The sequence below is a fragment of the Mobula birostris genome, chromosome 2 (genome assembly GCF_030028105.1).
Source record: "Mobula birostris isolate sMobBir1 chromosome 2, sMobBir1.hap1, whole genome shotgun sequence".
Classification (NCBI taxonomy): Eukaryota; Metazoa; Chordata; class Chondrichthyes; order Myliobatiformes; family Myliobatidae; genus Mobula; species Mobula birostris.
This window is the reverse complement of record NC_092371.1, coordinates 167,055,531-167,076,347: the sequence shown is the minus strand read 5'-3', so window position 1 is coordinate 167,076,347 and position 20,817 is coordinate 167,055,531.

Sequence of the window (20,817 nt, the reverse complement as noted above, 5' to 3'; positions counted from 1 at the left end):
CCTCCCTCACACCCCAGCCCCTCCAATCCACTGGCTGAGAGGTGTTGGACTCAATGGCTGTAAGACCAAGGAACTGATTGCGGATTTCAGCGAGGGGAAGTGAGTTCTCACTGAGAGAAGTGAGCAGCTTCAAGTCCCAGAGCGCCAAGGCCTCAGAGAATCAATCCTGCTCCGAGCACACGAAGACCAGCTTCATTCGGAGTTTGAGGAGATTGAGTATGTCAACAAAGATTCTGGCAAATTTCTACAGAAGTACGGTGGAGAGCATTCAGTCTGGTACGGAGGCTGTAGTGCACAGATTGAAAGGAGCTGCAGAGGGCTGTAAACCCAGCTAGCTCCATCACAGGAATGAAGAGAGTGCCCCCACCCAAAGCATCAGCTGCTCATTGACTCTGCCTCGCTCCTCCAGCCGTTTGTGTGCAAGTTGCTCTGGATTTCCCACGTCTGCACAATCTCTTGTGCCCCAGTGAGCCGGTGTTCCTGAACATGGGCGGCAGTGGAAGGAGAGAGGGAAGAGCGCGGAGCGGAGATTCCATGGGATGCAGGCCACCCAGGGAGAGAGCTGTTGCTATGGGAACCTCGGCTCATTAATCCCGGGCTCTGCTTTGATATCGACCTGCTGTGACATTGCAGGCTTGTGCTTCCGACTCTACTGTTAGCACACGCGGAGGGGAAAGGTGGTCTGAATGTGCCCGGTGACGGCGTTACGTGGTGGGTTTTGAAATGCAATCACTTCTGGTATGCAAAGAGGGCCACAGTGTTGGATCCTGGTGTTTTTAAGGTCCCAAGGCTCTCCGGCAGTCAGGAATGAGGCTTACAGCCACTTTATTACATGTTACAGGAGCAATGAAGAAGTGTGGGGAGAACAAAGAAAAGAACAGACTGAAAATGTAGTCATGGTCATCTCATACTAGAGAAGAGATAACAGAAATTTCATTGATAGTGGTTAACCTATGAAATAGCCGAGTACTGTGACACCTGTTACTGAAACTAAAAAAGTTTCTAGAAAATATTGAGGCAACTGTACTGTTATTAATGGAGAATTCACCTACTAGCTATATGTACAGGTATATAGGTGATTACATAAAAAACACAAGCAAATGTAGAAGTTAGGCTACGAGAAAAATAACAATTCTACAGCCTAATCCAACAACAGCTGACTTTCACACAGCAAGTTCCTGGGATCAGCAGTCAGAGAGCAACTGCTCATGGGAGAGATGTGGATCCCAGGACTGGAGGTCACAGCTTTCAGTCATGTCCTCCTGGAAGTAGATTTAACGGCGTGACCTCATATAGGAGAAGTGATCCTTCTCAGTGGCCAGAGAGGAAATCCAAAGATTTGCTTCTCCCAGCGAGTTCTTTTTATAGAGAGAAGGAAGCAGAAATTTCAGAAAGAAATTAGATAGAAACTAGAACAGAAAAATTGTGAAGGGATATGGGGAAAGAGCAGGCTTCTGGTTGGATAGCTTTATTAAAGAAAAGGCTTCTGATTGGATATTACTACCAAAGTGCAGGTTTCTGTTCAAATAGCTGTATCGGAGAACAAGCTTCTGACTGGATAGTAATATACTAAAGAGCAGTCTGCTCATTACTCTATCAAAGGCTTCTGACTGGATAGAGTAAGCTTGAGGCTGGATAGTACTATCAAAGAGCAACTTCTCATTGGATCGCTCTACCAAAGAGCAGGCATTGAAGCAATGGGCTGATGCCTTCAAAACACTTTGGCTCCAAGTCAAAGAATCAGAGAATGTGGGTATCTGCTTGCCACATTAACAGTCCCCTCCAGCACATTATTGGCAAAGAGTCTGCCTGCAGATAGGGCCGGAGCCAGAAGGGGAGAGGTGACCAGTGACTGAATCTTCAGTGGGAGTTGCTGATGGTTAGTCATCTTGTCCATGGGCCAGAGCTCCTTCAGCCTCTCGCTCCATGTTTGACTGTGAGGGGGTGAAGCGGCAATCCCTTGGGGTAGCGCTTTCTCATCTCACTCTGGCTCATTCTTGAGGACGAGACATTCTACAGACCCCAGGAGCCTCAGTGTAGAGCAACCCAATACAAGGTAAGGTAGACCATCTGGCAGGATGCTTTGTGGCAGACCTCACCCACGTGGCTTGGCTAGCGGAGAGAGGGGCCCTCCCAGTCAGATCCTTCCTGCATGCTCTCAACATTGCCCCCAATGCGTGCTGTAGTGGAGGTGGGATGGGCTGTGAGCTTGCTAAGAAGGCATGGAGAAAGAGGCAAGCGCCTGGGTCGAGCAGCTGCCAGACAGAGGACTCTGACGTACAGGCTGCTCTCCAGGATGCACACAGAGATGGACGGCAAGTGCTGCTGACAGATCACCAACTCAATGAAAGACGCCCTTTGGTCTGCCCGAAACTTGTTGGTCTGGCAGCACGTCAAGATATCCGCTGAGGAATGCTGCCAACTGGCACAGCCCAGGCTGCACGAGTGTGTGCGGAGGGACTGGAGCTCTTTGCAGCCATCAGTGTAGGTTTCTTCCATGACTGAACAGGGAGGGGCCAGGTCAGGTGAGGGAGCCCTTCAATTACTACAGGGGGCCTTGTAAGTATCAACAGTGATATTAAAGTAATTTAACACATTGTCTATGAATTTAAGAACGAAAATGGCTTATTGTTGTAAATAATTTGGTTTATTATGAATTAAGTTTATTTTGGATACAAAAACACAGGTGCATATGGTACTCTACTGTCATAATGAGGACCTCTCCGGTTGGAGGAGCAGCACCTTCTATTCTGTCTGGGTAGCCTCCAACCTGACAGCATGAACTGTCAGGACGTTGGAGCAGGGATCCAATCGCAGACCCACTACTGTGCACACAGTGATATTAGTTGAGTAACAAATCCCGAGGTGCAAACAAAGTCAGCATCAAAGTTCAGGCAGAGATCAAAACATCCAGAGAAATAAAAAACCAGAATCAGGAAACAGGCAGAGTCAATATTCAGACAGACAGAATTCAGATACAAATGCTGGGAAGGTTCAGGAAAATTCACTGGCACAACCTGGCAACAAATGGGTGAACACGCAGGACTGAAAAACACCAAGCAATAAACAGAGGCAGGTGATAGGTGGAGCACAATGAGACTCAGGTGGCAGCAATACAGGTAATAATGAGAAACAGATGAGAGACGGAGTACTCAGTAATACAGGGGCCGGAGTAGAGCAGGAGCGGGGACTGGAGCAAGTGGCAATACAAAACCACAGACTGACAGCTAGGGGAAAACACAAAAAGACAGAGTTCAACTGGAAGTACTGACAGTACCCCCCCCCCCCCAGCCACAGATGCCTCCTGGTGTCAGGGCAGGCAGAGCTGGGTGCTGGTGATGGAAGTCCCTGATGAGAAAGGGGTTCAGGATGTTACCGGCAGGGACCCAGCACCTCTCCTCAGGACCGCAGCCCTCCCAGTCCACAAGGTACTGGAGGCCACGGCCCCGGCAACGAACGTCCAGCAGTTGATGCACTATGAAGGCCTCTGACCCATCGATGAGCCGTGGGGGGGGTGGGGTTTGGGGACAGGACACAGGGGGTAGCTTATGAAAGGCTTGATGCGGGACACATGGAAGGTGGGATGAATGCAGTGGAAAGTGGAGGGGAGCTTGAGACAGATGGCAGTGGGGCTGATGAATTGAGCAACGGGAAAGGGGCCAATGAAGCGGGGAGGCAAGCTTGCGGGAATCCACCCTTAGGGGCAGGTCTCGGGTTGAAAGCCACACACGCTGTCCCTGGCGGAAACATGGGGCCTCGGAATGATGGCAGACGCTTGATCCTAGCAGAGGCACGGAGAAGGGCAGAGCAAGTTTGTCTCCACATCCACTGACAACGGTGGATGAATGCCTCGGCAGATGGAACGCCAACCTCCTCATGGACCAAATGGACCAATGAGCAGGAGACAGTGGAGGGTGGTAGCCAAGGCAGCACTGGAATGGGGACAGACCGGTGGATGAGGACGGATGTGAGTTTATGGCGTACTCGGCCCAGGGTAGCTGCTGACTCCACGCAGAGGGGTCTGGGAGACTGGACACTGCAGTACTGTTGGTTGGCCCGCTCGGTCGGGCCGTTGGTCTGTGGGTGGAATCCCGAAGACAGACTCAGAGGCACCCAGAAGATTACAGAGTGTCCTCCAGAAGCTGGATGTGAATTGAGAGCCCCTGTCTGACACAACATCTACAGGTAAACCATGTAATTTAAAAACATGCAGTACTAGTAATTTGGCTGCTTCTTTGGCCGAGGGGAGTTTCAGTAAAGGAACGAAGTGTACAGACTTGGAGAAACGATCAACTGCTGTGAGAATAGTGGTGTTACCATCTGATGGGGGAAGACCGGTGACAAATTCCAGGGCATTGTGGGACCAGGGTCTCTTGGGGATAGACAGGGGTTGTAACAGACCAGCGGGTGACCAGTTAGAGTTCTTGCCTTGAGCACAGACCGAGCAGGCTGCGATGAAGTTGCGAATGTTATCTCCCATGGAGGGCCACCAGAACCACCGACTAATGAAGGCCTGAGTACACTTGGTTCTAGGGTGACAGGATAACCGGGAAGAATGACCCCACTACAATACCTGTGAGCTGACAGAGCTGGGAACATAAACATGGTTAGTGGGGCATTGACTCGGGGTTGCCTCGCTCTGTTGAGCAGCTTGCACAATGGATTCAATGTCCTATTGCACTGTATCCACGAGACAGTGAGCATGAAGGATGTCATCGGGGACCTCAGGGGTCTCAGAGGAGGGAAAGCTCCAGGAGAGGGCATCAGGTTTTCCATTCTTGGAACCGGGGCGGAAGGACAGAGTAAAACTGAATCTTGGGAAAAATGGACCAATGAGCTTGACGGGAGTTGAGACGCTTGGCTGTACGGATATATTCCAGATTCTTGTGATCAGTCCAGACTAAGATTGGCACCCTGGCTGCTTCCAGCCAATGCTTCCACTCCTCCAGAGCTAGCTCCACAGCCAGCACCTCACGGTTTCCAATATCGTAATTCCATTCCATGGGGGTGAGGCGGTAAGAGAAGGCAGCACAGAAGTGTACCTTCTCATCCTTGGCTGAGAGCCGCGAGAGAACAGCTCCTACACCAATGTCAGATGCATCCGCCTCCACAATGGACTGCCGGTCGCTGTCAGGTTGAATCAGGATGGGGGCAGAGGTGAAATGTTCCTTCAGGTCAGAGAATGCTTTTTCAGCAGCAGGGGACCAGGAGAATCTGACAGCAGATGAGGTAAGAGCAGTGAGTGGTGCAGCCAGTGTACTGTAATTTCTGATGAGGCGGCGATAGCAGTTAGCAAAGCCCAAGAAGCGTTGCAACTCCCGCCAAGTTGAAGGTTGGGGCCATTTGACCACCACCTTGACCTTCTGTTGGTCCAGCTGAATGGAACTGCCTGAAATTACATACCCCAGGAAGGAGACGGTATTGCGATGAAACTCACATCTCTCAGCCTTCACAAAGAGCTGGTTCTCCAGAAGGCACTGGAGAACTCTGCGGACGTGACCTGTGTGTTCAGCAAGGGACTTAGAAAAAAATCAAAATGTCGTCAAGGTACACAAGAGCAAATTAGTTCAGCATGTCCCTGAGAACGTCATTTACCAGGGCTTGGAAGACAGCGGGGGCATTGGTGAGACCGAATGGCATGACCAGATACTTGTAATGGCCTGAGGTGGTATTGAAGGCCGTCTTCCACTCGTCCCCTTCGTGGATGCGGACAAGATGGTAGGCATTACAGAGATCAAACTTGGTGAAAACCGGTTCCTTGCAGTAGTTCAAATGCCGAGGTCATAAGGGTAACGGTTCTTAACAGTTCCTGGTAATCAATGCATGGATGCAAGGAGTCATCCTTCTTTTCAACAAAGAAAAAGACCAGAGCCAGCAGGGGAGGAAGATGGCCAGATGATGCCTGCAGCCAGAGACTCTTCAATGTACTTACTCATGGCTTCTGTTTCAGGTACGGAGAGGGAATACAGGCAGACCCTTGGGGGAGATGTGCCAGGCAAGAGGTCATTGGCGCAATCATATGGACGATGAGGCGATAGGGAAGTAGCCCGGGACTTGATAAACACAGCCCTGAGGTCCATGTATTCAGGAGGGATGGCACTAAGGTTCGGAAATTCCTCGGGGGGATCTGGGCTTGGAGACAAGGGGATCTGAGCATGGCGGAGGCAGTGGGAGTGACAGAATGGGCTCCAGCCTACAATCTTGTGATTGAGCCAGTCAGTGTGGGGGTTGTGTTTAACTAACCAGGGATGGCTCAGGACAATGGGAGCTTGAGGAGAGTCAATAACATAAAGGATTAACTGTTCATGTTGGCTGCTGGATAAGCTGAGACTCACTGGGGCCGTGACATGGGTGATGTTAGCCATTCTCTGACCATTCAAGGTGTTGACCACCAATGTGAATGGAGAGCAGACGTGGGTAATCCCCACTGGGCAGCCGAGCTGGAATCCATAAAACACCCCCCCACACCAGAATGAACCAAGACTGAGACTGCTCACCATTGGACGCCCCACTCCAGAGAAGCAGGTACGAGAGTGAGTGGTGTCGAGGAGGGCCGGACAGGGGTCACACTTACCAGTACTCCTCATCCTACTGGTGAGCGCTTGGCTTTTACTGGGCAGGTGGAGATGAAGTGGTCTGGTTGGCCACAGTACAGACAGGAACGGGTGCTGACTCTTCTTTGTCTTTCAGTCAGCGTCAGGTGAGTACAGTCAACCTTCACAGCTTCGGGCTCTGGAAGGGGAATTGTAGACGGGGGAAAACGGCAGGGCAATGTAGACTGACAGGGAGCTTGGAACTCACTCAGTGCCACCAGGAACCCTCTGGAACCCCTCCCTCTGCGGCACTGCTGAAGGCAAACATCAATACCGATGGCCCAATCCACCGGGGCTTCAAAGGTGGCAGGAAGGTCCTGGGTGACCAGTTCATCTTTGATGTCTTCGGAGAGGCCGTTCAGGAAGGTGTCGTACTGTGTTTCCGAGTTCCAGCCGCTGGAAGTGGCTAGGGTCCGGAACTCTATGGCATAATCTGACACAGATCTGCGCCCTGGTGCATGTGCAGCATTTCACAGGCAGCCAGTGTCCCATGTTTGGAGCAATCAACAACTTTTCTCATCTCCTCAGAAAATAAGTGAAAAGTACTGCAGAAAGGGGAGCCTGCCTCCCAGACGGCTGTTCCCCATTCTCTCGCCCGACCGGACAGTTGGGTGATATCATAGGCTACCTTGGCTCGATCAGTCGGCGATGTTGTTTGTTGTAACTCAAAAATGAGGGTGCACTGGGAAACAAAAGAGCAGCAGGTACCGGGCTTACCTGAGTACTTTTCTGGAGGAGGCAGACAGGGCGCTTGGAAGGGAGGAGCATGTGAAGACATGGAGGGCAGAGCAGAAGATGCAGTTGCAGCATGTTGATGGGCGCTCTGGGACAGCTGGAGTGACTGAGTCTGGGCCACAAGATCGGCTACATTGGCAGAAGGCGACTCCGCTGCCCTGAACGCAGACTCTAGCTGGTCCTGGAGTCTCACCGTCGTCACTCCCTGTTGTTCCAGGGCAGCTCTCAGATGACCAGGGTCCGCTGGATCCATTCTGGCCAGCTTGTACTGTCAGGGCGCTGGAGCAGGGATCCAATCACAGACCCAGTACTGTGCACAGAGTGATATTAATTGAGTAACAAATCAGTGCAATTGAGCGAACAAAGTCAGCGTCAAAGTTCAGGCAGAGATCAAAACATCCAGAGAAATCCAAAAACCAGAATCAGGAAACAGGCAGAGTCAATATTCAGACAGACAGAGTACAGATACAAATGCTGGAAAGGCTCGGGAAAATTCACTGGCACAATCTGTCAAACAAACAGGTGAACACACAGGACTGAAATATACTGAGCAATACACAGAGGCAGGTGATAGGTGGAGCACAATGAGACTCAGGTGGCAGCAATACAGGTAATAATGAGAAACAGATGAGAGACGGAGTACTCAGTAATCCAGGGGCCGGAGTAGAGCAGGAGCGGGGACAGGAGCACGTGGCAATACAAAACCACAGACTGACAGCTAGGCGGAAAACACACAAAAGGACAGAATTCAACTGGAGGTACTGACAGTACTCCCCCCCTCTACACATGCCTCCTGGTGTCAGGGCAGGCAGAGCTGGGTGCTGATGATGAAATTCCCTGATGAGAAAGGGGTCCAGGATGTTACCGGCAGGGACCCAGCACCTCTCCTCAGGACCGCAGCCCTCCCAATCCACAAGGTACTGGAGGCCACGGCCCCAGTGACGAACGTCCAGCAATTGATGCACCATGAAGGCCTCTGACCCATCGATGAGCCGTGGGGGAGGAGGTTGGGTCTGGGGACAGGACACAGCAGGAACATGCAAAAAGACAGAGTTCAACTGGAGGTACTGACATGAACATCGATTTCTCAAACTTATGGTAATGTTTCCTTCTCCCCCTTATCTCATCCTTCATTCCTCACTCTGGCTCCCCACTTACCGCTCCTCTTCTCCTCACCTGCCTATCGCTTCTTCATGGTGCTCCTCCTTTTTCCCTTTCTCCCATGGTCTACTCTCTTCTCCTATCAGATTCCTTCTTCTCCAGCCCTTTACCTTTTCCACCTTTCACCTCCCTACTTCCCCCTTCCCCACCCACCGAGTCTTATCTATCACTTTCTAGCTTGACTTCCTTTCCACTTGCACCATCTTATTTTGGCTTCTTTCCCCTTCGTTTCCAGTCCCGAAGAAGGGTCTCAGCCCGAAACATCGACAGTTTGTCCATTTCTATAGATGCTGCCTGACCCGCTGAGTTCCTCCACCATTTTGTGTGACCCGTTACCTTACGGACCCCACACCCCTGATCATCTGATCTGTACTGGGTCACCAGACATCCCACCTCTCCCGGAAGTTCCGGGAGTCTCCCGCATATCGATAGTGGCTCCCTGACGCCCAGAAATTATATACAATATCCTGGAAATAGATTTTTTTTGAGAGGGAGAGCGAGCATCCTGATTGGTCTCTCTTCGTGCTAAGAGTGGTCCCCATCCACTGGGCCGCGAGGAAACAATATGATTTGGCAATATGAAACGATATGAGTTAGCTGCACCTTTCCTCATTCCCTGTCATGCACTGTTGAATTTTAACGCACGCAAGGTCATCACTGACCTGAGACATGCAAAAGAATGGGTCCGTGGCCCATTTGTGAGTGTCCCCGGTGAATCATCCATGGCAGCGCGGGGAAAAAGATCAACTCCTCGAGCTTGCAAATGACGGCGGGCTGAAAAGTACATTTGACATAACATCTCTGCCGGCATTCTGGATCAAAGTCAAGGTTGAATATCCTGAGATAGCCACGAAAGCACTGAAAACGTTGCTTCCATTTCCAACATTTTGCTGCAAAGCGGAGTTTTCTGCAATGAATGCAACGAAAACTAAATTGGGGAATAGACTGGACATAAGGAACCCCCTTCGAGTATCGCTGTCTCCCATCACCCCTCGATAGGACCGTCTTGTTGCAGGGAAACAAGCCCAGGGCTCCCACTGATTCAGCGATATTAATGTGTTGCAATGATTTTATATGTTCATACGGGGAAAATATGCGCTTTGTGTTTAATATCCAAACGTCACTTAAAATGTTATGATGCGATTGACTTATCACCTATATTCCGGTTGTGATTAACACCCCCGCCCCCGGTCGGCCGGTCCACAAGAATATTGTCAATATTAAACCGGTCTGCGGTGCAAAAACGATTGCGGACCCCTGCTAACTAGACCTATCAGTTTTCTCTGTGGGCGGGCTTTACAGTCGACCTCAAAAATAATGACAGTGTTGCTCGCTGCACTGTTTGCAACAGTGACTTTTCCATTGCCCATGGTGGGTTAAAATGTAAAAGACATGTTGAGGTGAGGTTAACAGGTGTCATTCGTTCATTATCGTAGCTAACATTATTTAAACTAGCTGGCTAGCTGTTAAGGAGCTACTCTATTGATGTCCTATGTGATGACGCCAAACTCCCTGTAGACTTGCTTAAAGTTGTAATAGAATAAACATGATAATATAATACAATATAAGCACATATTTTAATGTCACATTTGCTGCATATACCCAACTTGGTTTACAGATTAGACAAAGTCACTAAACAAAGTATTACATACACCCTTGGAGGTCGATGGGGGGTGGGGGGATATGGGGTTGCGGGGGGGGGGGGCGCGGGGGTGCTACCTCTCTGAAATGAGTTTTTACAGGGTGGGATGTCTGGGTCACTTGGTCTCACCCTATCTGAGATACCCCCTATATTTCACCCAGCCTCTCTCTTTGCTGCTTCTGATGAGGAGTACTGCTCTGAAGCATTGGTTCCATCTTCACAGATGCTGCCTGACATGCTGAAATGTTCCCAGCATTTTCTGAGTTTATTTCAGCAACTGCAGCTCTTTGATTTGCATGTTCTAAACTGACTCCCTTTGGGAGACACAAGAGACTGCAGGTGCTGGAACCTGATGTCATGAACATTGACTTCTCAACGTTCCTGGAGCGACACACATCACAAACTGCCAGATGAACTCGGTGGGTCAGGCAGAAATGGCACAGTTGGCATTTCAGGTTGAAACCTTTCATCTGGACTGATGTTTTAAATTCATTAAAAGTACTGAATACTGAAAGGACAAGGTAGAGTGGATGTGGAGAAGATGATTCCAATAGTGGGAGATTCTAGGACCTGAGGACACAGCCTCAGCAAGGAAGAACGGCCCTTTAGAACAGAGATGGGGGGGGACTTTCTTCAGCCTGAGGGTGGTGAATCTGTGCAATTCATTGCCACAGACGGCTGTGGAGGCCAATGAGTATATTTAAAATAGAGGTTGATAGCTTATTGAGTAGTAGGGGGCATTAGCGGATATGGGGAAGGGGAATGGGGTTGAGAGGGAAAATGAATCAGTCATGACCCAGTGGGACAAATGGCACAACTTGCTCCTATATCCTATCTCTCCTGGTCTTATGGTCTTAAATCTGTGGCCCCCTAATCACCAACCACCTATCAGTGGAAACTATTTTCTTCTGATATCAAAATAATGTTAGGTTTTGGAAAGTATAACAAGTCTACAGATGACCTCGCCATCTCCCCGTGACTATGGACCCAGTAGTTCCTTGGTGTAGGATTCAAAGCTTAAATTGCTTGCTGATGTTGGAAAGGTCTTTATTATCTGAGAAGTGGAATGTGAAATGTCCCCAGGTGGAATGTTGCAAGGCCAGACATGCACTGGCAAAATACAGCCAGGAGGTATAACTCCTGTTTCATGTCAGGTCGATGGCTCGGCTGGTGAGCACGACTTTCAAGGAAGTGGCTTTGATCTACGTGTGGGCACTTGTTCCCTGTCTGTGCATTCTCAGCTGTCAGCACATCAATCACACGCGACGTGTAAACACTCCCCCGCCAACTGCACTCCCATCAGTGCAGAACAACTCGTCAGGACTGCTGTCCCTGAACCCGTAACCATGGCAGCAAAGGCACGACCGCTGATTTATTTTCGCAGTGTTGACAGGGCCTTCACATCTTTCACCATTACAGAAAAGGCATTTTCTAAAAGAATGTGCTGACAATAGTCTGCTATTCAAATCGTTTTCCTTATCTGGCCCTGCAGATGAGCTTCCCGTGACCTTCTGACCACTGCTCCAGATCTGTCCATTTGCTTTCCTTTGTCTTCAGCCAACGCTCCTAACCTTTCAACTAGTGCCTCATGACCCTTCAACCAGTGCCCCATGACCTTTCAACTGGCATCCTATGACCTTTCAACCAGTGCCTTATGATCTTTCAACCAGCATCCTATGACCTTTCATCCAGTGCCTTATGACCTTTCAACCAGTACCTTATGACATTTCAACCAGCGCTCCAAACCTTTCAACCAGTACCCCACGACCTCTTAACTGACACTTACAACCTTTTGGCTAGCATTCATGACCTTACAACTTAGTGCCCCTGATCTTTCAACCAGTGCCTCACAACCTTTCAGCTCATGCTCCAGACATTTCAGACTGTGCTCTGGATCTCCCAGCCGGCATTCCTGACCTATGCACCCCAGCTCCTGACCTTTCAACTGCCACACATGGTACTATCTACTGGTACACCTGACTTTTCAGCAGGAGGTCCAGTCCTTCCACTTACATTCCTGACCTGGCTCCTCGACTGCCTGACTCCATCAGCCCGCACTCCCAACCTTTCCACCCACGTTCCTGTCCTCTTCTGATTTTGTGCCTGAGCTCTGCGTACCCGGTTCTCATGAATTGTCCTGGAATCCCAAACAACCATTCCACCTTTCCCAACACATTGCTGCAATCATTCAATCCCTCAGAAAAAAAGTTCCCATTTGTTCCTTCCCAGTCACATCGCCCTGGCTGAATTTATTGTCATACAGTGAATGTCACATTGACTCATAGTTCCAATAAAAGTTCCAGAAGACCAAGGAGATCATTGTGGACTTCAGGCATGCTAGGAGGCACACTCACGTCCCCATCTACATCAATGGAGCTGTAGTGGAGCGGGTATCAAGCTTCAAATTCCTTGATGTCCACATTTCCGAACATCTCACCTGGTCCTTGAACTCCTCCATCCTGATCAAAAAGGCGCAACAGCGCCTTCATTTTCTGCGGAGCATCAAGAAAGCTCACCTCTGTCCTTGGATACTGACGGACTTTTACCGCTGTACCACTGAGAGCATATTCACCAACTGCATCTCAGTGTGGTACGGCAATTGTCTCGTATCGGACCGCAAAGCACTCGTGTGGTGAATAGTGCCCAGCAGATTATCGGCACCCAATTGCCTACTATTGAGAACATCTACCATAAACACTGTCTGGGCAGGGCGAAAAGCATTATCAACGATGCATCTCACTCTAACCATGGACTTTTTACTCTCCTCCCATCCGGTAGGCGCTACAGGAGCCTCCGCTCCCACACCAGCAGGCACAGGAAAAGCTTCTTCCCTGAGGCTGTGACACTGCTGAACCTCTCATCACAGCGCTAAGCAGTATTGCACCCATATTGTACTGTCTCAGTACTTTTATATTTGTGTGTTGTAGCACTTTTTATTCACAGTTATTTTGTAAATAACACTATTCTTTGCATTTCTGGTCAGATGCTAACTGCATTTCATTGGCTTTGTATCTGTACTCGGCACAATGACAATAAAGTTGAATCTAATCTAAATTCTAGATGGTGACTCTCAGGTAGATTTGAAACTGTCCCAAAGAGCAAAGCAAAACCTGGCTGGTGTCACCGTAACAGCTTATGGGCTCCTCAAAGACCTCCAACAATAGGACACGGTTAGAAGGTAAGGGTTGGTGGTTTAAGACTGAGAAGGATCAGAAGGTAGTGCAGCAGTTGTTGCAATAGGTTTACAGTGCCAGTGATCGCCGATCCGGGTTTGATTCTCGTAAGGAGTTCATACCTTCACCCTGTGACCACGTGGGTTTCCAGCTTTCTCCCACATCCCAAAGATGCACAGATCGGGGTTAGTAACTTGTGGGCATGCTATGTTTGTGCCAGAAGCAGGGAGACACTTGTGGGCAGCCCCCACCACTTTGTTGGACTGTGTTGGTCGTTGACACAAAAAGATGCGTTTCACGGTATCATGTGACAAATAAAGCTAATCTTTAAGAATGTTACTGCACAGAGAATGGAGAATCTCTGGAATTCCCTACTCCAGGCAGTACTGGAGGTCTGATTATCAGAGGAATTAAATTGGAGGGGGATAGATTTCTGAAAAACATCAGGGAATTGCTGACTCTGCAGTTCTGACATAGCGGAGGACATGACTCCTGCAGGATCTCAGCCTAAAATGTTGACTCTTTATGCCTTTCTCTTGCTGCCTGACCCGTTGAATTCCTCCAGCATTTTGTGAGCGTTAATCTGCAGAATCTCTTGTGTTTGTAACAATGCAGAATAAAGTGTAGAAGCTACACAGTGCAGGTAAACAAAAAGGTGCAAGAACATAACGAGGTAGATTGCAAGGTCAAGAGACTAACTTATCGTGCTACGAAACCAGTCGATAGACTTGTAACAACATGGTGGAACCTGTCCACGAGCCTGGAGTTCGTGCCTCCAGGGAGAAGGAAGAAGAGAGGCCGGGGGTAGGTGGAGTCTTGGCTGCAGAAAGCTGACGGATTTGGAAAGGCAATACTTGACGTGAGGCTGAATTATAACTAAAGTGCATGTGTGTCCACGGTAACATCGCACACAACATTCTCCTGAGCTCACGAATATACCATGACCTCCTGGCACCGAGAATGCTGGGCTGCATCCTATGTCTTGTTTACAGCACCGTCACTATGGCGACCACCGTTGTTTATTACACTCCTGTTCCAAACCTCAACCTGTCACTTTGTTGTGCCAAGGGCAGCCTCGTGGTGATATTCCTACGTTTGTAATGCAGAGACTCTGGGCTGAAACCCCCCAGCAATATGAGTTCAAAGTAGTTCAGGAACACGAGGAGCTAAGCAAGCTGTCAGTATGAAACCAGCGTCAGTAACTGAAGCAAGGCAGCAGCAGATTCAGGTTCACATTTAAAGCAACACACATCAAAGTTGCTGGTGAACGCAGCAGGCCAGGCAGCATCTCTAGGAAGAGGTACAGTCAACGTTTCGGGCCGAGACCCTTTGTTAGGACTAACTGAAACCCGACGTCGACTGTACCTCTTCCTAGAGATGCTGCCTGGCCTGCTGCGTTCACCAGCAACTTTGATGTGTGTTGCTTGAAATTCCAGCATCTGTAGATTTCCTCATGTTTGGTCAGGTTTACATTTGTTTATTTATCAGATGTACATTGAAACATACAGTGAGATGCCTCAATACCGTTAACAACCAATGCTGTGCTGGGGGCAGCCTGCAAATGTCGCCACACAGTCTGCTGCCAACAAAGCAGCTCACAATGTTCACCACAACAACAGTGAAAGAAGCCCCTTCCCAACAGTGAAACCAGCCCCTTCCCAACAGCGAAACAAGCCCCTTCCCAACAGCGAAACAAGCCCCTTCCCAACAGGGAAACAAGCCTCTTCCCAACAGTGAAACCAGCCCCTTCCCAACAGGGAAACAAGCCTCTTCCCAACAGGGAAACCAGCCCCTTCCCAACAGGGAAACAAGCCTCTTCCCAACAGGGAAACAAGCCTCTTCCCAACAGTGAAACAAGCCTCTTCCCAACAGTGAAACCAGCCCCTTCCCAACAGCGAAACAAGCCCCTTCCCAACAACGAAACAAGACTCAAGCCAACAACAAAACAAGCCCCTTCCCAATAGTGAAACCAGCCCCTTCCCAACAGTGAAACCAGCTTCTTCCCAACAGTGAAACCAGCCCCTTCCCAACAGGGAAACCAGCCCCTTCCCAACAGTGAAACCAGCCCCTTCCCAACAGGGAAACCAGCCCCTTCCCAGCAGGGAAACAAGCCTCTTCCCAACAGGGAAACCAGCCCCTTCCCAACAGGGAAACCAGCCCCTTCCCAACAGGGAAACAAGCCTCTTCCCAACAGGGAAACAAGCCTCTTCCCAACAGTGAAACCAGCCCCTTCCCAACAGGGAAACCAGCCCCTTCCCAACAGTGAAACCAGCCCCTTCCCAACAGGGAAACAAGCCCTTTCCCAACAGTGAAACCGGCCCCTTCCCAACAGGGAAACAAGCCTCTTCCCAACAGTGAAAAACCACTCCCCAACAGGAAAACTGTTCATCTCTCCTAACAGCAGAACAAGCCCCTTCCCATCAGCAAAACAAACCCCTTCCCAACAGGAAGACAAGCCCTTTCCCAACAGGAAGACAAGCCCCTTCCCAACAGGAAGACAAGCCCCTTCCCAACAGGGAAACAAGCCCCTTCCCAACAGGAAAACAAACACTTCCCAACACGGAAATAAGCCTCTTCCCAATAGCAAAACAAGTCCCTTCCTAACAGGAAAACCAACCCTTTCCCAACAGGGAAATAAGCTGCTTCCCTAAAACAATACAAGCTCATTTGCCATAGCGAAACAAGCCTCTTCCCAACAGGAAGACAAGCCTCTTCCCAACAGCGAAACAAGGCTCTTCCCAACAGCAAAACAAGCCCCATCCCAACAGTGAAACAAGGCTCTTCCCAACAGCAAAACAAGCCCCATCCCAACAGTGAAACAAGGCTCTTCCCAACAGGAAATCAAGCCCCATCCCAACAGTGAAACAAGGCTCTTCCCAACAGGAAATCAAGCCCCATCCCAGCAGCGAAACAAGGCTCTTCCCAACAGGAAAACAAACCCCTTCCGAAGAACAAAACAAATAAAGCTAGTCCTCTCTCCCAACAACAAAACACTTCCCAAAAAAGAAACAAGCCCTTTCCCAACAGCAAACAAGCCCCTTCCCTATAGTGAAACAAGCCCACCCACAACAGGGAAACAAGACTTTCTCAAAAGCAGAATTAGCCCCCTCCCAACAGGAATACACCCCATCCCAATAGCGAAACAAGCCCCCTCCCAGCATCAAAACAAACCTGTTCCCAACAGCGAAACAAGCCCCTTCCCAAACAGGAAAACAAGTCACTTCCCAACAGCAAAACCAACCCCTTCCGAACAGGGAAACATCCCCTTCCCAATAGCAAATAAGCCCATTTCCAACAGTGAAACAAGCCCTTCCCAACAGGAAAACATGCCCCTTTCCAAACAGGGAAACAAGTTCCTTTCCAACAATGAAACAAATCCCTCCCAGTAGCGAAACCAGTTCTTTCCTGATAGGGAAAAAAGCCCCTCCCAAGTGGAAAACAAGCCCCTTCCCAACAGGACAACAAGCCTCTTCCCAACACCAAAACAAGCCTCTTCCTAACTGGAAAATAAACTTTTTCCAACAGCGAAACAAGCCCCTTCCCAGCATCGAAACAACACCCTCCCCAATAACAGAACAAGCCCGTTGACAACAGGAAAACAATCCTTTTCCCAACAGAGAAACAAGCCCCTTCCTAACATGGAAACAAGCCTCTTTCCAACAGCAAAACAACCCCTTCCCAACAGTAATACAAGCCCCATCCCAACAGCGAAATAAGCCGTTTCCCAACATCAAAACGAGCATCTCCCGAACAGGAAAACAAACCCTTTCCCAACTCCGAAACAAGCACCTTCCCAATAGCAAAACAAGCCCCTTCCCAACAGGAAAACAAGCCCCTTCCCAACTGCAAAACAAATCTCTCGAAACAGCGAAACAAGCCCCTTCCTAACACGGAAACAAACCTATTCCGAGCAGGAGAACAAGCCCCTTCCCAAAAGGGAAACAAAACTATTCGTAACAGTGAAATAAGCCCCTTCCCAACGCTGAAACAAGCTTCTTCCAAACAGGAAAACTAGCCCCATCTCAGCACCGAAACAACACCTTTCCCAACGGTGAAACAACCCCCTTCCTGACAGGAAAACAAGCTTTTTCCCAACAAGAGAACAATCCTTTTCCCAACAACGAAAAAAAATACCTTCCCAACACGGACAGAAGTCTGCTCCCAACAGCAAATCAAGTCCCACCCAACAGGAAAACAATCTTTTTCCCAACAGGAAAATAAGCTGCTTCCCGAAAGCAAAACAAGCCCCTTCCCAACAGCGATATATGCCTCTTTGCAACAGCAACATAAGCCCCTTCCCAACACCAAAACAAGTATCTTCCCAACAGGAAAACAAGCCCCTTTCTAACAGGGAAACAAGCCTCTTCCCAACAGCAAAACAAGCCCTTTCCCAGCACCAAAACAAGCCCCTTCCCACCAGGAAAACAAGTCCCTTCCCAGCACTGAAATAACACATTTTCCAACAATGAAAAAAGCCCCTCCACAACAGAAAAACAAATTTTTTCCCAACAAGACAACAAGCCTCTTCGCAACAGCGGAAAAAGCCCCTTCCCGACAGGAAAACAAAACGTCCCAAAAGGAGAACAAGCCTTTTCCCAAGAGGAGAACAATCTTTTTCCCAACAGCGAAACAAACTCCTTCCCACATGCATACAGCAAAGCAACTCCCTACCAAACAGGAAAACAATCCTTTTCCCAACAGGGAAGTAAACTGCTTCCCAAACGCAAAACAGTCTCCTTCCCAACACCGAAACAGGCTTCTTCCGAACATCGAACAAATCTCTTCTCTAACACGAAAACAATCTCCTTCCCAACACCGAAACAGGCCTCTTCCGAACATCGAGCAAATCTCTTCTCTAACACGAAAACAAGCCCCTTCCCAACAGGGATACAAGCCTTTTCCTAACAGCCAAACAACCCCTGCAAACAGCAAAACAAACCCTTTCCCAGCACTGGAACAACACACTTCCCAACGACGAAACAAGCACCTTCCCAACAGAAGAACAAGCCCCTTCCCGATAGCAAAATTAGCCCCATCCCAACTGGGAAACAAGCACCTTCACGAAAACGAAACAAGCCCCTTTCCAACAGGAAAACAATCCTTTTCCGAACAGCGAATCAAGCCCCCTCCCAACACGGAAACAAGCCTCTTGCCAACAGCAAAACAAGTCCCTTCCCAACAGCAAAATAAGCCCTTACCCAACACTGAAACATGCCCCTTCCCAGCAGCGATACATGCCTCTTCCCAACAGGACAACAAGCCTCTTTGCAACAGTGAAATAAGCCCCCTCCCAACACCGAAACAAGCCTCTTCCCAAAAGGAGAGCCAACCCCTTCCCAAAACAAAATAAAACAATCTTTTCCCAATAGAGAAATAAGCTGCTTCCCAACAGCGAAACAAGTCTCTTCTGAACAGGAAACCAAGCCATTTCCAAACAGGAAGACAATCCTTTCCCAACAGCGAAACAAGCCTTTCCCAACAGGGAAACTAACCCTTTCCCAATGCAAATTAAGCCCCTCCGAACAACAAAACTAGCCCTTTCTGAACAGGAAAACAAGCTGCTTCCCATCAGTAAAACAAGTCCCTTCCCAAGAGCAAGACAAGCTGTTTTGCAACAGGAAAACAAGTCCCATCCCAACAGTGAAACAAGGCCTTCGCCGTCCGGAAGATGCTTATTTTGGTGTTCGGAAGTGACTTCCAACAGGAAGACGAGCCGCTTTCCAACACTGAAACAAGTCTCTTCCCGACAGGAAAACAAGCTACTTCCCAACAGGAAAAAAAGCCCCTTCCCAACATCAAAACAGCCCTCTTCCTAAAATAAAAACAAGCCCCTTCCCAACAGTAAACCAAGACCCTTGCCACCAGGAAAATTAGCCTCTTCCCAACAGGAAAACAAGCTGCTTTCCAACAGGAAAACAAGTCCATTCCCAACAGCTAAACAAACTCTTCTGAACAACAAAATTAGCCCCTTCTGAACAGGAATTCAAGTTGCTTCCCAACAGGAACACAAGCCCCTTCCCAAAAGGAAAAAGTCACTTCCCAACAGCAAAACCAACCCCTTCCGAACAGGGAAACAATCCCATCCCAACAGCAAAACAAGCCTTTCCCAACACCGAAACAAAACACTTCCCAGCAGGGAAACTAACCCCTTCCCAATGCAAAATAAGACCCTCTGAACGGCAAAACAAGCCCCTTCCCAACAGCAAAACACACACCTTAGAGCAACAAAACAAGCTCCTTCCCAACAGCAAAACACACACCTTAGAGCAACAAAACAAGCCCCTTCCCAACAGCAAAACACACACCTTAGAGCAACAAAACAAGCTCCTTCCCAACAGCAAAACACACACCTTAGAGCAACAAAACAAGCCCCTTCCCAACAGCAAAACACACACCTTAGAGCAACAAAACAAGCTCCTTCCCAACAGCAAAACACACACCTTAGAGCAACAAAACAAGCTCCTTCCCAACAGCAAAACACACACCTTAGAGCAACAAAACAAGCTCCTTCCCAACAGCAAAACACACACCTTAGAGCAACAAAACAAGCTCCTTCCCAACAGCAAAACACACACCTTAGAGCAACAAAACAAGCTCCTTCCCAACAGCAAAACACACACCTTAGAGCAACAAAACAAGCCCCTTCCCAACAGCAAAACACACACCTTAGAGCAACAAAACAAGCTCCTTCCCAACAGCAAAACACACACCTTAGAGCAACAAAACAAGCTCCTTCCCAACAGCAAAACACACACCTTAGAGCAACAAAACAAGCCCCTTCCCAACAGCAAAACACACACCTTAGAGCAACAAAACAAGCTCCTTCCCAACAGCAAAACACACACCTTAGAGCAACAAAACAAGCCCCTTCCCAACAGCAAAACACACACCTTAGAGCAACAAAACAAGCCCCTTCCCAACAGCAAAACACACACCTTAGAGCAACAAAACAAGCTCCTTCCCAACAGCAAAACACACACCTTAGAGCAACAAAACAAGCCCCTTCCCAACAGCAAAACACACACCTTAGAGCAACAAAACAAGCTCCTTCCCAACAGCAAAACACACACCTTAGAGCAACAAAACAAGCCCCTTCCCAACAGCAAAACACACACCTTAGAGCAACAAAACAAGCCCCTTCCCAACAGCAAAACACACACCTTAGAGCAACAAAACAAGCTCCTTCCCAACAGCAAAACACACACCTTAGAGCAACAAAACAAGCCCCTTCCCAACAGCAAAACACACACCTTAGAGCAACAAAACAAGCTCCTTCCCAACAGCAAAACACACACCTTAGAGCAACAAAACAAGCTCCTTCCCAACAGCAAAACACACACCTTAGAGCAACAAAACAAGCTCCTTCCCAACAGCAAAACACACACCTTAGAGCAACAAAACAAGCTCCTTCCCAACAGCAAAACACACACCTTAGAGCAACAAAACAAGCCCCTTCCCAACAGCAAAACACACACCTTAGAGCAACAAAACAAGCTCCTTCCCAACAGCAAAA